Source organism: Triticum aestivum, chromosome 2A (assembly GCF_018294505.1).
Source record: "Triticum aestivum cultivar Chinese Spring chromosome 2A, IWGSC CS RefSeq v2.1, whole genome shotgun sequence".
Lineage (NCBI taxonomy): Eukaryota > Viridiplantae > Streptophyta > Magnoliopsida > Poales > Poaceae > Triticum > Triticum aestivum.
The window spans coordinates 785,548,957-785,563,371 of NC_057797.1; positions in this window are offsets into that span (position 1 = coordinate 785,548,957).

Sequence of the window (14,415 nt, forward strand, 5' to 3'; positions counted from 1 at the left end):
CGCCGCGCGCGTCTCGTCGCCATCGATCCCGGCCGCCGCCGGCCCGTCTCGTCGCCGTCCACGGCCGTCGCCGCCCGTCTCGTCGCCGTCCCCGGCGCCCGCCGCCCGTCGTCGCTGCCCCGCACCCGTACGCGCCCGGCGGCCCACTCCATATACGTACACACACACGCATACACACATACACACACACACTACACACACAGATAGACACACACACACACACATACGCATACACACACACTACACACACACGCATACACACACACATACACACAGACACACACAAACACACACACACACACACACTACACGTACACTACACACACACTACACGTACACTACACACGTACACACACACACACACATTTTTTTACTTATTTTCTGTTTTCTATAATGTTTAGATGAATTAGAACTATCTAGTTTATTTTTAGAATGTTAGAAATGTTATCATCGATGAATTAGAAATATGTTAATGTTTAGTTGAACTAGTGAATTAGTATATAGAACGAACTAGTTTATTTTTAGTAAATGCTTAGTTAAACTAATTGAATTAATATAACTAGTTTATTTTTGGTAAATGCTTAGTTGAACTAGTTGAATTAATATAAATAACTAGTTTATTTTTAGTAAATGCTTAGTTAAACTAGTTGAATTAATATAATAACTAGTTTATTTTTAGTAAATATAATGCTTAGTTGAACTAGTTGAATTAATATATAGAACTAGTTTACTTTTAGAAAATGCTTAGTTGAACTTGTTGAATTAATATATAGAACTAGTTTATTTTTAGTAAATGCTTAGTTGAACTAGTTGAATTAATATAATTAGTTTATTTTTAGTAAATGCTTAGTTGAACTAGTTGAATTAATATATAGAACTAGTTTATTTTTAGTAAATGCTTACTTTGAACTAGTTGAATTAATATAACTAGTTTATTTTTAGTAAATGTTTAGTTGAACTAGTTGAATTAATATATAGAACTAGTTTATTTTTAGTAAATTCTTACTTTGAACTAGTTGAATTAATATAACTAGTTTATTTTTATTAAATGTTTAGTTGAACTATTTGAATTAATATATAGAACTAGTTTATTTTTAGTAAATGCTTAGTTGAACTAATTGAATTAATATAACTAGTTTATTTTTAGTAAATGCTTAGTTGAACTAGTTGATTTAATATATATAACTAGTTTATTTTTAGTAAATGCTTAGTTGAACTAGTTGAATTAATATAATAACTAGTTTATTTTTAGTAAATATAATGCTTAGTTGAACTAGTTGAATTAATATATAAAACTAGTTTATTTTTAGAAAATGCTTAGTTGAATTTGTTGAATTAATATATAGAACTAGTTTATTTTTAGTAAATGCTTAGTTGAACTAATTGAATTAATATAACTAGTTTATTTTTAGTAAATGTTTAGTTGAACTAGTTGAATTAATATATAGAACTAGTTTATTTTTAGTAAATGCTTACTTTGAACTCGTTGAATTAATATAACTAGTTTATTTTTAGTAAATGTTAAGTTGAACTAGTTGAATTAATATATAGAACTAATTTATTTTTAGTAAATGCTTAGTTGAACTAATTGAATTAATATAACTAATTTATTTTTAGTAAATGCTTAGTTGAATTAATAGAAGTAGTTGAATTAATTGAATTAGTAAGTGTTTAATGTTTCGCCTAATATGAACATAGGAAATGTCGCCTGACGACTGAAAAAATTTCATTATGTGCCAATACTGTGAAGACCAGTGCGGCCAGTGCGACAGAAATTTCCTTGTTGATGGTAGGCGATTCAGCATCAAGCTGGATGAGACTTTCGAATTTGATACAGTAAGTCACAATGACAAGTCTATTTTCATAATTAAGCATGACTTATATATGCTTCATTTGCCTGACTTATAATTTTTTATTTTTACTATTCTACTTGCGCATCCCATGCCATGCAAGAATTTTTGTCTTGGATAAGATAGGTTTCAAAGATATGGAAACTATGGAGGTAAAGAGAGCTTACCTGAAAACTGAGCATGATGGTCATACTTTCAACGTCAGTATACAATACACACACGTACACCTATTTCGAATGCAAAACTTGGCAAGCACTATGCAAGGCTTATGCATTTGAGCCTGGTATGGTTATCACCTTTGATATTCATCCGGAAGATGATATTGAAGGTAATAGGGACATATGGGTCGATGTGCAGACGCCTCCAGTTCTACCATTATGTGAGTTCTTCTCAACTATATTTTTGTCTTTGATATTGCTTATTTCAAAAATAACTGACAACTAATTTCTATTGACAGCTTATCTCCATTCAACCAAACATGTCCGGCGCTTGGTAGACAGGACCTACTACTGTCCTGGAGCTGAACTAAACTGCGAGGAGATAAGTCATTATGTTTCATGGCTTGAGGATCTTCATACTGTCAAGACAAATTTTCTTCCTGCACTTAGAAATGTTAGTACTCAAAACGTGCGACCAATAGTGATGGTATTGAACTACGTTCACATCTATTTAGGAATGATGGTAAGATATTTACTATTTGTCCTCAGTGCATATTTTGCATACATATTTTTTTGCTAAACTTTCATTGCTAAGTATATTAATTAAGTACTATACGATGTTCTTCAACAGGGACTCCCGATGACAGTTGTGCCTCAGGGGATCGAGACTAAAGGTCAGATGCCAATTGTTAGCTTACGGCCAAGATATCCTGCATTGCACATGAATGCATTCAGGATTTCTAGAAGCGATGAATGCTTAATAGTGAAAGATTGGAGGAAAATTGTTAATGATCGCAGAGAAGTACTAGGGGGCAGCAATGAGAAGCGCAGCCCACGATTAGGAGACAGGTTCATCGGCATGCTCCAGTATGATCAATCAGGAGAGCTATACATGTTCTATGCTATTTTACCAGAGAGAGAGTAGCTAGCAGGAGTGATTCAGCTAGTTCTTCATGCTGCTCTTAATTAGTACTTGTCTTTTCATGTCCGTGTTCTTCGTTCTGAACTTAAGTGATTTGCTTTTGTGTTGTTATATATGAACGCTTATAATATCATGACAATCATGTTGAACTCGATGATTGGTTCTACTAGAAATTCTATTTATATATATATGCATAATGTGTACAATGTGTAGTATCGTAAAATACCAGCAAACGAAAAAGAATTAAAATGGAAACACAAAATTAAATGAAAAAGAAATCATAAAACTAAAAACCCACCAAACCTTATAGTACCAGTTGGTGTTACCAACCGGTACTAAAGGGCTCCAGGCCCCCGGAGCTGGCTCGTGCCACGTGGTTGCCCTTTAGCACCGGTTCGTGCTGAACCGGTACTAAAAGGGGGGGGGGCTTTAGTGACCGCAATTTAGTGCCGGTTATGTAACCGGCACTAAAGGGCCTTACGAACCGGTGCTATTGCCCGGTTCTGCACTAGTGAGGGGATGTTCCACCACGGCCCTATATCGCGAGCTAATGTCTGAACTCGCATAGGCATGCAACGTCATGAACTCACGTAGTTCAAGAAGCTAGGCTCCATCCTCGATGATATGGAAGGATGGAACTTCTAGTGATTTACGATGCCGATGATGATGATATGTGTTGGTTGAACTTGTATACTTTCTGTAGCGATGAAATTTTGTGATGTCCACGGTCCCTGCCGAACCTGCGTAACGCTACTTTGTTAGATTTGGTATGATGACCTGCGTACCTCTAGTTAATTAGTTTGCGTACTGTATGTTGCATCCATTTGCTAACCCTTTCTTTTTCGTGTTGCTCTAGTATATTTTGTTGCATATGATTGTACATTCTCTTGATGAAGATGCATCTCTATCAAGTACCTAGCTTCTTTATGACGAGGTGGCAGTGCTATGTCGTGTACAAAGGGAAGGTTTTGGGGGTGTACAACGAGTGGCCTGAGTGTTAGGCGCAAGTAAATGGGGTCTCGGGCGCCAGCCATAAAGGCTTCAAAAGCATACAATAAGCAAAAGCTAGTTACTTGAGGTTCACGTTAGCGCGAGAGAGGACTCGTAACCGCTGCCTCATGTACTGCATAGTTCTGCTCTCATTCATAGTGATCGCTCTTCTCGCGTATATCATTGTTTAGATGGATGGCGATGTAGTTGCAAGTATTCGAGACTTGTATCGCTATTTTCGAAATGATGACAAGAGACCACTTCCTGTTGGATGATGATTATGATGATGACCACCTTGTATTGCTATGTATATGCCATGATTACATTTTTTTGTGTATGATATGCTAGACATTATTGTATAAAGCCCAAAACAAAATTCAGCAGCACAAAATGTGGAGCAGAAAAAAAATTAAAAACTAATAATAGTAGCGCGGGGTATGGCATTAGCATCAGCGAGCTCTTAGCAGTAGGCTCTTATCATAAGGGCGCTGCAGCTATTATCAGCAGCGCCTATTTCAGACAAACGCTGCTGCTATCCCTAGTTAGTAGTAGCGTTGGTCTGACCGTGTTATCGATAAGCATTAGTTGTAGCACCGTATTAGTAGCGCGGCTACCCGTGCTACTGATAAGCATATAACCCGCGCTACTGCTTGGCTTTTCCCTAGTAGTGATAACCTCCGTTGTGTGAGCTGAGTGTCAAGATATCCCATATCCCATAAGAAAGATGTGTCTGAACTCATGCGGGACAAGCAACAGATTCAGTAACTTGTACTCCTACTACTGAAGAAATGTGGACTGTCATCCACCTCCTCATCTTTCTGAGACTAAATCTGTTTTCCTGTTTCAGCTGGGCGAGTGGAGCTCTGGATCCAGAGGACGCTGCCTCTCACAGCAGCTCGACATCTATCTAGAGGTATTGTGTAGTAGTAGTATGGCAGAACTGCTGAAGGCAACCTGAATTTTCCTTTTCGCTGTCATGTTCATCACGGCTGGGGAAAAATGCTTTCCGATGCAGCCTTTTCGGGAAAAATGATTGGGGAGAGCGAGTGATGCTGACATGATTTTTGCCTGCTGGCTCCTTCCAGGCGTGTCTGGGCTATTTTTTCAATAAGTGACGATTTATTACTTAAAAGGTTTAAGCATTACACCCGGCCTTTACATACTAAGGTGCACAGCACACAGCTAAAAGAAGTCCACACACAGAACAAAAAACCAAAAATGGCGAAATACTAAGAAACATCTAGTGTCTGTATAAAGCCTAAGACGTATGGGGGCTAATCCTGAGATCATGCTGCCACCCATATTGGGTAAAAGAATCCCTTGCTGTAGCCTCCAATCGTGAACAGACCTCCGTAAAGAGGTCGCGATTCTCCACACATTGTAGAGACGACCATAAACGAAGCGTCCCGATACAGTCTTTGCTTGCATGAAATGAAAAATAAGAAAGAAACAATTAGTAATTCAAGCAAACGTGCATGCCTTCATGCTGCTGGACCTAATCGGTTCGGGCCCGCCAGGGAAAGATAGCCCAGGTATGTGGGATGAGTCCACCCATCTTCCATTCTGGCCCGGTCCATTCTCCATTCACCACGCGAAATAGTGACCTAGCTGCTTGCCTCCCACCAACCCGCAGGAGCAAGCCGCCATCGTTTCCGCTAGAGGAGGTCCTGGAGCTTGGTTTCATCCCCTCGACGCCGATGGTGGGAGCGGCTCTGTCTCGTTCGCTCAACGCCAAACAGTAGGTGAGATGTCCCCTTGCTTTTGATCTGCATTATGCGGATTTGTGTTTCAGGGTGACTCTCTTCTGGTGTCCCCTGCATTAGGGCTGGAATTTTACAACGCCTCCTTTGTCTCCCTGTGGAACCACCAGGCTACTCGTCCTGCATTGGAGCTCTGCAACGCCACCCAAGCTCCTCCAGACGAGAGCAATAGGGTGAGTTCTCCCGTCCATTGATCTGCATCTTTGTGGTTTGGATGGATCTTCTTTTGATTCCAAGGGAGTGTATTACTAACCTAGCCTGTTTCATTCCCTTCCACAGGAACCAATCCCCATTTCAGCAAGTTGAAGTAGCTTAGCAACCTCCCTCTCTGTTTACTGCAAAACATCTGAAGATAGTATTTCAAGGTGACAAATTTTCTTCAGTTAGCAGCTACTTGTATGCTTAAATCACTCCTGTTAACTTTGGATATGCAAAAGTTTTAAATCTTCTTCCAAACACACTAGTTAGGAGTAGCTAATGTTTAATCTACACACTTGAATTAGTCAGTGGATGGTTGTAGTGCTAGATTTCCTTTTGTCGTTATATAGGCAGTGAATGGTTTGTTTCCCCTCGTTGTTTGATTTTGTTGGAAGTGCAGACACAAAACCATCCCTTGGGATTGATTTCAGTTTTTATGTATGTGCCAGTTTCAGATTGCTGATTTTTCTTTATCACCGGATTTCTGTTGATTTCATGTTCTAACTTTTACAAGAAGTTTTGTATCTAGAGTGTTTTTTTGGAGATAAATGACTGATTTCCCCCAACAGTCTGTAAGCACTGTAAGATCATTGTAATAACTTTTTTCATGTTTTCTGTACGTTCTAGTCATAACGTCACTTGTAATAATTACATAGTATTGGGTGCAAGATCCGTTTCTAATACACTGTTATTTATGCAATTGGAGTACTGATTTGTATGGTTACTTTGTCTCCTGCATTGGGTTCAAGCTCATGCCTAATTTTCCTTCCCATGAAGCTTCCCGGGTCAGCCTGAAGCACAAGGTAAGTTATCCTCTCTGTTGGTCAGCATCATTGTATTTTTGTTGGATCTTCTTTCAAATCCCAGAGATTTTGTTCTTGACCTAGCCTGTTTCCTTCCCTTCCAATGGAAAGAATTTGCAATTTAGCAAAAGGAAGTAGATAACTAGCCCTTCCATGTTTACCCTGAAGCAAACAAAATTAGATGTTGAAGGTGACATATTCTCTTTGCTAGCAGCTACTTCCTTATATTCAAGGATACTATATGCTTAAATTTCTCCTACTAACTTTGAATTTCATAACATACTAGTTAGGTACTAATTGAATATGTTAGTGAAGGGATGAATTCTAGAACCTATACTTTACCATGTAACTTGTTTGTGTGTAGTTTGAATATTGGTTGGGTGCAAGTGCAAAATGACAGGAGGCAAAAGCAACTCTGAGGTAACCAAAAGCAATATCGAGTTTAAGTATTTATTTTGTTATTAGTGTTAGGTTAAGAAAAAATTATGTTACCTCTGATTGACAGCATTTTCAAGATCAGACAGAGAAACGCAAGAAAAAAAAGGGAACATGCCATTGCAAAAGTCGAGGCAATGATCTAGAGAACTCGCCATGTATGTTCTATACTTTTTGTAGTTCTTGTTTCTGAAATACGTAGTTCTCTTGTTTTGTTCCTGAACCTAATTGGAATGTACTTTTAAGACATCCCAACCTTCCCATATGGCTACAAATATGAACACACAAATCCGATTGGTCGCGAAGCTCCTCTATGGGTTACTAAATCATGCAATCTAATCCATGACCGGCTAAGTTCAATGCCTACAATAGAGGAGCTAGAAAATCTGTACGGGCAGATTGATCGATACACATCGTCTTTGCCTCCACTTTTGTTGTCAAGTTCAAGGGAATGTGTGGTGACAAAAAAGTTGTCCTACAATGGTGTTGTTGTCACTCCAGTGTGTTTTGATGGGATGAAAGTGACTTTTACCTCTTCCCTTATTTTGCTTTCTTTTCAATATCCTCATTGTATGTATGTCTCCATGTTTTTCCTCTTCCAAGTTATGATATTGTGTTCCAAACCAAGTAGGCGTCTGTCCTTTCTAGAAAATAATGAAGATATCTAGTATAAGCTGAATGTTATTAACATGTTTCTCATTGGGACAACATCTATATCACATCATATGCATCAGAGATGGCAATGGACGCTTCCTAGAGTTCTCGCGACTGAATGCAACTGGATATCTTCTTGCTTGTAAGTTATTTGACAGTCTTGACTAGGTGGCTATGGTGTACTAGTGTTATTTCTGTGATGAACCTGGCTTTGTTAAACATCTAAAAGGGATTTTCGAATTTAAAAGGACTCAATACCAAGCAAGATATAGTGTGCCATAAGTACAATGGTTCTTTATTTTTACATTTATTGAATTGTGTGTCCACATGGATCTTGATTGTTTTTGGTTTTTCTTTACAAGTGACTGCTTGGTTTCTCTTTATGGATCTAAGATTTTGCTTGCTCTCTCTGTGGTTTGTGAGAAACATGTCGATACTGCTAATGATGATCAAGATGTTGCTGCTGTTGGTGATCAAGATGTTGCTGCTATTGATGATGATCATGGTGCTGCCGATGATGATCATGATGTTGCTGATGATGATCATGTTTACCCTAACAACCATCGCGACGCTGAAACTGTGGTAGTCCTTCACTTCTATTTCTTTGTTTTTGGTGAGTGTCTGAGGTTTGGCCTCTTCAAAGATCGATGAGTGAAACCATCACAACCAGAAAAAAGTACATTGTGAACAAGTTGGATCGGTCTTTGATGGTCGTGCTCGCCACTGGAACTACTCTTGCAAAGTGACGCTTTTGCTCAGGCTCATGATTAAAGAAATAGAATTTGCACGATCATTAAAGGTTGCGAGACCAGAAATATATGTGGAACTGAAAAAATAGATGCAAAGTTACAGTAAGATGGCTCAGGAGTGCTGCCAAGACATTGTTGGACATCATAAGGACATCCTGGTTGAGTTCAAGTTAACAAAGCAAAAGTTGCACAATTTAGTGAATATACAAATATATTTATACAAAAGTTTTATACTTGTTTCAATTTATTTTTATTATATTAGACTGTTAGTGAATATCCTTTTTGATTACTTAGTTGGTATAATTATCCACATTACAACATTGTTAAATAATAATTAATATTATTTTTAATATAGTTGTGATGTATATTATTGATAAAAAAATCAGCAACATTTAAATTTCACATTATAGTAAAAATTGTTTCAATTGAATTTTGATGATTGCGTTAACCATGTAGTGTATTTGGACTTTTTTCTGTGTATATACATGTGTCTCTATATACTTAAATATTAGTATGGTTTAGATTTCTTTGAAGCGTATGATTTATCCAATATCTGTCTTGATAGTGGTTTCTAGTGGACTATGAAGTACCTAGATGACCCGTTGCGCCATTGGCGCAAAGATCTACTGCAGCCTGAAAATTTAGTGAACTATTTCAAACATAAATGGAAGTTAAGTGAACTATTTGAAGAGACCAACTACAACCAAGAAGCGAAGTACCTAATACAACTGAAAAATCAGGTAAACTATTTGAATGATGTTTTTCATGAATGGTTTGAAATTGGTTATATTCATATTGAGTTTGTATCTGCTTTGTATATTTACGAATGATGTTGCACATGCCCTTCTATGCATCATAGGTCAAATACCGGGCAACTGAGCCGAACTAGAGCCAAGAAAAGAAACAGACCATGAATAACATATTTTACAATTATCCACAAATGCAAAAACATATGCAACCAAGAACTTGGAGATCAGTTTTAATGATGTTTTTCAGGAATTGCCAATAAGCGATTAAGTTCGACCGCAGCCCTACGAGAAATGACTTGAACCATCGGAACTAGGTTTACCTTGAGAGGTGTGGTTATCACAATTTAATTTGGCGCAGACGGTCAAATAAAGAGCGGAACATGCCTACCTGGGGGGCCTAATTCGTGGGCCGAGGACATGCCCAGGGCAACCTTGCCTGCCACCCACTACCCTCATCCTGCATATGCAGCCCCGTGCGTTCATGGTGCGGCGCGTTTCTTCCACCAAGTAGAGGCGTCGACTCTGCATGCGACGGGTGCGCTCTAAGAAGCCCCTTCGCACGAGACTAAGTTCAACGTGCGAGCTCATCAAAGCTCCACACAAGTGCCAACGGGACAAAGCCCATGACGACAAGTGTCCGGGTAGGCAAAGCCATAGCCGTGAGAAAGAGAATGAAAGAGAGCTTGGTCACCGACAACGAGCGCAAGTGTGTGTATGTACTATGTACTTTCCTTTCGTGCATGCCATAACCAACCAGGGATGGAGGTTGCCGTGTTAGTCGGGGCCTCTCTTCTGTAACAAAAACCAGTGGGCTTACGCCGGCCTCACAACATCACAAGAGAGGTATCCGAGACCATCGTATTCCAGAAACAATGCGCAAAAGGCCTAACTGCGTCTTCCACATCATGTGCAGGGCGGGTTCATTACTTTGCTCCATGACCGGTTGTATTGTATCCCATTGGTCCCTATCTATCTTCCTCCTGGTCCTATCGAGCCAGTGTCCGGAGCCGCCTGGTCCTAGCCAGGAAAGCGATTAAACGGACTAAATCTGACAATAAGTGCTTTCTGAAAAAGGAATACTAGAAATACGTGGCTTTCTTAAAATTTAGGGAGACGGTGGTTTTTTTACAAACCTAACCATCAATGTGGTGGTTTTGTGCGATTAACTCTTATCAAACAGATAAAACATTAGAAGGAAACACTTCTGCTTCGGCACCCCCCCTAATCACAAGGACGGCTCAGATTAGCCCATACCTCTTCATTAGAATGGACAAGATAGTCATATTCTTCCCCGCCATATACTAAACGCTGGACATTGACAAGTTTCCCTTTTTCTTGAGTAGAGGACGAGTTTCCTATTTGACGCTTGCCAGTTAATGCGCAAACACTCTCCTTCATTGGGCCGGCACATTCATCTTTTATTTTGTATTTTTAAAACAACAAAAAGTGTGTCTAGAAGGATTCGATCGAAATTTGCAAGCCATTGGCGAGCGAAAGAAAACAACAACTCGGGCGGCCACCCCAACCCTAGGCTAGCGCCGCCGCCGGCCACCCACCCCTCTCTGCCGCTGCCGGAGGACGTCACGGGGCAAAGCCGCGCGGCTGACGGCGGCAGCAGGGATCCTTTCTCGCGTCTTCGGGCGGCTCTCGGGCACGGGCGGGGGTCACTTGTTGGCCGGCGCGTCGATCTGCGAGCGAGGCCTAGTCCCGGCGGCTTCCGGCTTCAGCTGCGGCGTCCTGGGGCTTCGCGTGCGGGCGCGAAGCTGCGAGTAGGTGGCTTTGGGCGGAGGCTTGAGGCACGGTGCCTCGCGCGCGTGGGGCGCGGCGATGCTCGCTGGCTCGCCGGCGGCGTCCCGTGGCTGGCGGCGCTGGTGTGGAGGCCTGGGCGCGCGCGGCTGGCCGGGTGACGCGCCGTGCGCGGCCGGTGCCGGCCCTACTGCACCGTGTTGCCCCAGATCTGGCGGGCGGCGGTATTTCTACTGCATCCCTCCCCATGTTCTCGTCTGTGCGGTGCTAGTCCAAATGGCAAGATCTTGTTCTGGCTGGTCCAGCTTGTACGGGGGGAGGGGAGGTGGAGGGAGTCCCAGGATCCACGGCGACGGTGCTCTGCCCCATTTTCGTGGTAAGTTGGGGGTGCTCTTCTCCCCTCTCATGGCCTGCGACCGCGGCCGGAGGTGTGCCCGGGCTTGGATCTTGAGGCGATTTGGTCGTGTTTGGCTCCTGGAGAAATCCTTGCAAAAACTGTTGTTGATGCCGGTGACGACGGCGCCATTTTTGGTGTCGTTCACCTCCTTGGGGGCGTTACTGAGGAGTCCAGTTCACCCAAATCCCTTGAGAGTGTCTCCGGGCGTAAGCCCAAGATCTTGTTTGCTAGATCGGATGACGACGGCGTCATATTCGTCGCTACCTTCTTGGAGGCGTCGTCTTGGAGACCATGGCTGTTGGTGGTAACCGATGGCTTGCGTGGGTGGCGGTTGTCGGTGGAGTGTGGTTGATGTTGATGGAGTTGCGGCCGGCTTGGGGGTCGACGGTGGGTCTGTGCTCTTCTTCGGCGATGTTCGTGCTCGAGTGCTTCTTGGTGTGTCTCTGCTAGGCGGTGCCCTGCGATTTCGCCGGTGGCACACAGGTGCCGTGGCGTTGTCTCGGCCTCGCGTGTCCTTTCGAATGTATCCCCGACACAGGTGGTGTTGTGGCGTTGTGCAGTCTCGGATGCGCGGTGCCTTTCGATTACGTCGACGGTGCAGTGCCGTGGTTTGGTCTGCTCGGCGATGCCCCTCGACGACGCCGGTGACACACAGGTGGAGTGGCGCCGTCTCGGCCTCGCGTGACCCTTCGAATGTGCCCCGTGATGCAGGTGGTGTCGCGGCGTTGTGCAGTCTCGGTTGCGTGGAGCCTTTCGATTACGTCGACGGTGCAGCGTCTTGGTTTAGTCTCGGCTGGCCGATGCCGTTCGATTACACCGGTGGTGCTCTTTGTTGTGTTGTGTTGTGTTTTCCCTTCTTGTTCTCCCCCTGTTGTGTGTGACGTCTTGTGTGTCGTCGGTGTGTTGTGTTGTTTTATTTTTTCTTTCCTCCCATGTATTCCCTGTACCTCTGGTTCACTTGAGCCCATCTTGCGAGGCTGCAAAGCCTTATAGGCAAATGAATACAATTCAGGTGGACGAGTTCTCTCCCTCCCCGGTGAAAATTCAAAAAAAAAAGAGAGAAGGATTCGATCCGACCTACTTCAGGATTTAACACTGCTGAACTTATCAACTCGGCAACCTAACCTCATATGCAACATTCATTTTTTATGCTTACTAGTAGAATGCCCGGGCGTTGCCACGGCCTTTTATTTCTTTATTGCACCTATAAATAAAATGAATTTCAAAAATTTTATGTATATATTTTATCTGATTGCGCATATAATGTAAATTATATTTCACATGTAGTGAAAAGATAGCCTGCAAAAAAAAACTAAAAACCCGTTTCACCAACAATGTAACTCGATGATGTATGTACATAAACAAATAATTATATGTGACGAACTAAGATCACTTCATGCGATTAAGATATTACCTTACAATCCCTAAAAAAAAGATATTACCTTACAAGGTTGGGTATGTTGTCATTAGCTTCATTTTCATGGTACTTCAGCAAATGTTATACAAAAATATTTCTCAACTTTTAACCATCTTGCACAAGCAAGTTTGGAACACCTAGGTGCCCAGGCACCTTGCCTATCTGTCGTTGGATCGTGTTTAGCGACTGATTTGGAAACTAGTGAAAATGGCTTAATTTGGCAAGATTTAATTCTTTAATCATTCCATGCATGCATGTCACGTCATAGAAAAGGAAGGAAATTAATATACCATATTGATTAAGAATCAATATTTATTACCTCATTATATAGCACTTATTTATTTGTAGGCTAAATCACTTTGTATGTACATACACATATATGTTACGTAATTTTACTTAGGTATACATATACCCACAACATGATTGGGTATACATACACTCACAACATAATTGGGTATACATATACCCATACATGTAATTTTCTTAGTAGGTATATGCATACCTATGTATGTACATAATTTCGTTAGTAGTTATGTGCATGGCCGCGTATGTATATAATTTAATTAGAAGGTATATGCATACCTGCGTATGTATATAGTTTAATTAGTAGGTATATGCACACCCGCATATGTATATAATTTAATTAGTAGGTATATGCATACCTGCGTATGTATATAATTTCATTAGTACATATATGCATATCCGCATATGTACATAATTTAGTTTGTAGGTACATACATATCCACTATGTATATATATCATGGATATGTCTGTACTATATAGGTAAATTGTTTGGGTATATACATATCCACTATGCATATAATTTCTTTAATAGCAAGACCTACAATTTAGTTAGTAGGTATATACATATCCACTATGCACATAATTTCTTTATTAGCAAGACCTAGAATAAATCATTGGATATATATACATGCCCACGTATGTATATAATTTATTAGTAGGTATATATATCATGGGTATGTCTACTATTTGGAGTCAGTGCACAATTTATTGATACAAATAATAAGTCATAGATACCTCATGTAGGTACAATTTTAATGTATATGTGTATTCATCTGTGCATACAAGGTCTACAAGCCGGCGAGTCACATTGTGCGTACACGCATGTATATTGCTTTCCTTTTTATTCTGTTATTCTCTCTCTCTACCAATTAATGTGTGTTTTAATTCTTTTCCAATCAATAAATGCAAATTGGTTGACATGCGAGCTACTAATGCTAAGTGCCCAGGCACCTAGGTGCCCCAGATAATTTACCTACATATATACACACACACACACACACACACACACACACACACACACACACACATATAGCATGGAAATTTAATCGAGTTACCGTATGTCTATAGCTTTCTCTTGTCACATTTTAGTCTACTATTGTCTTAATAAATAACTCAACATCTTCCTTCTTTCTTCACCACTATCTTTGTAACCCCAACCCATGTCCACCACCTCTATTAGTGACATATCGGCTCCCAGTCCCTCCTTCCACCTCCATCAACACACACTTTGAAATTTTCACACGTAATGGCGCACTTGTGCTATATTTCACACTAAAGCCCTCT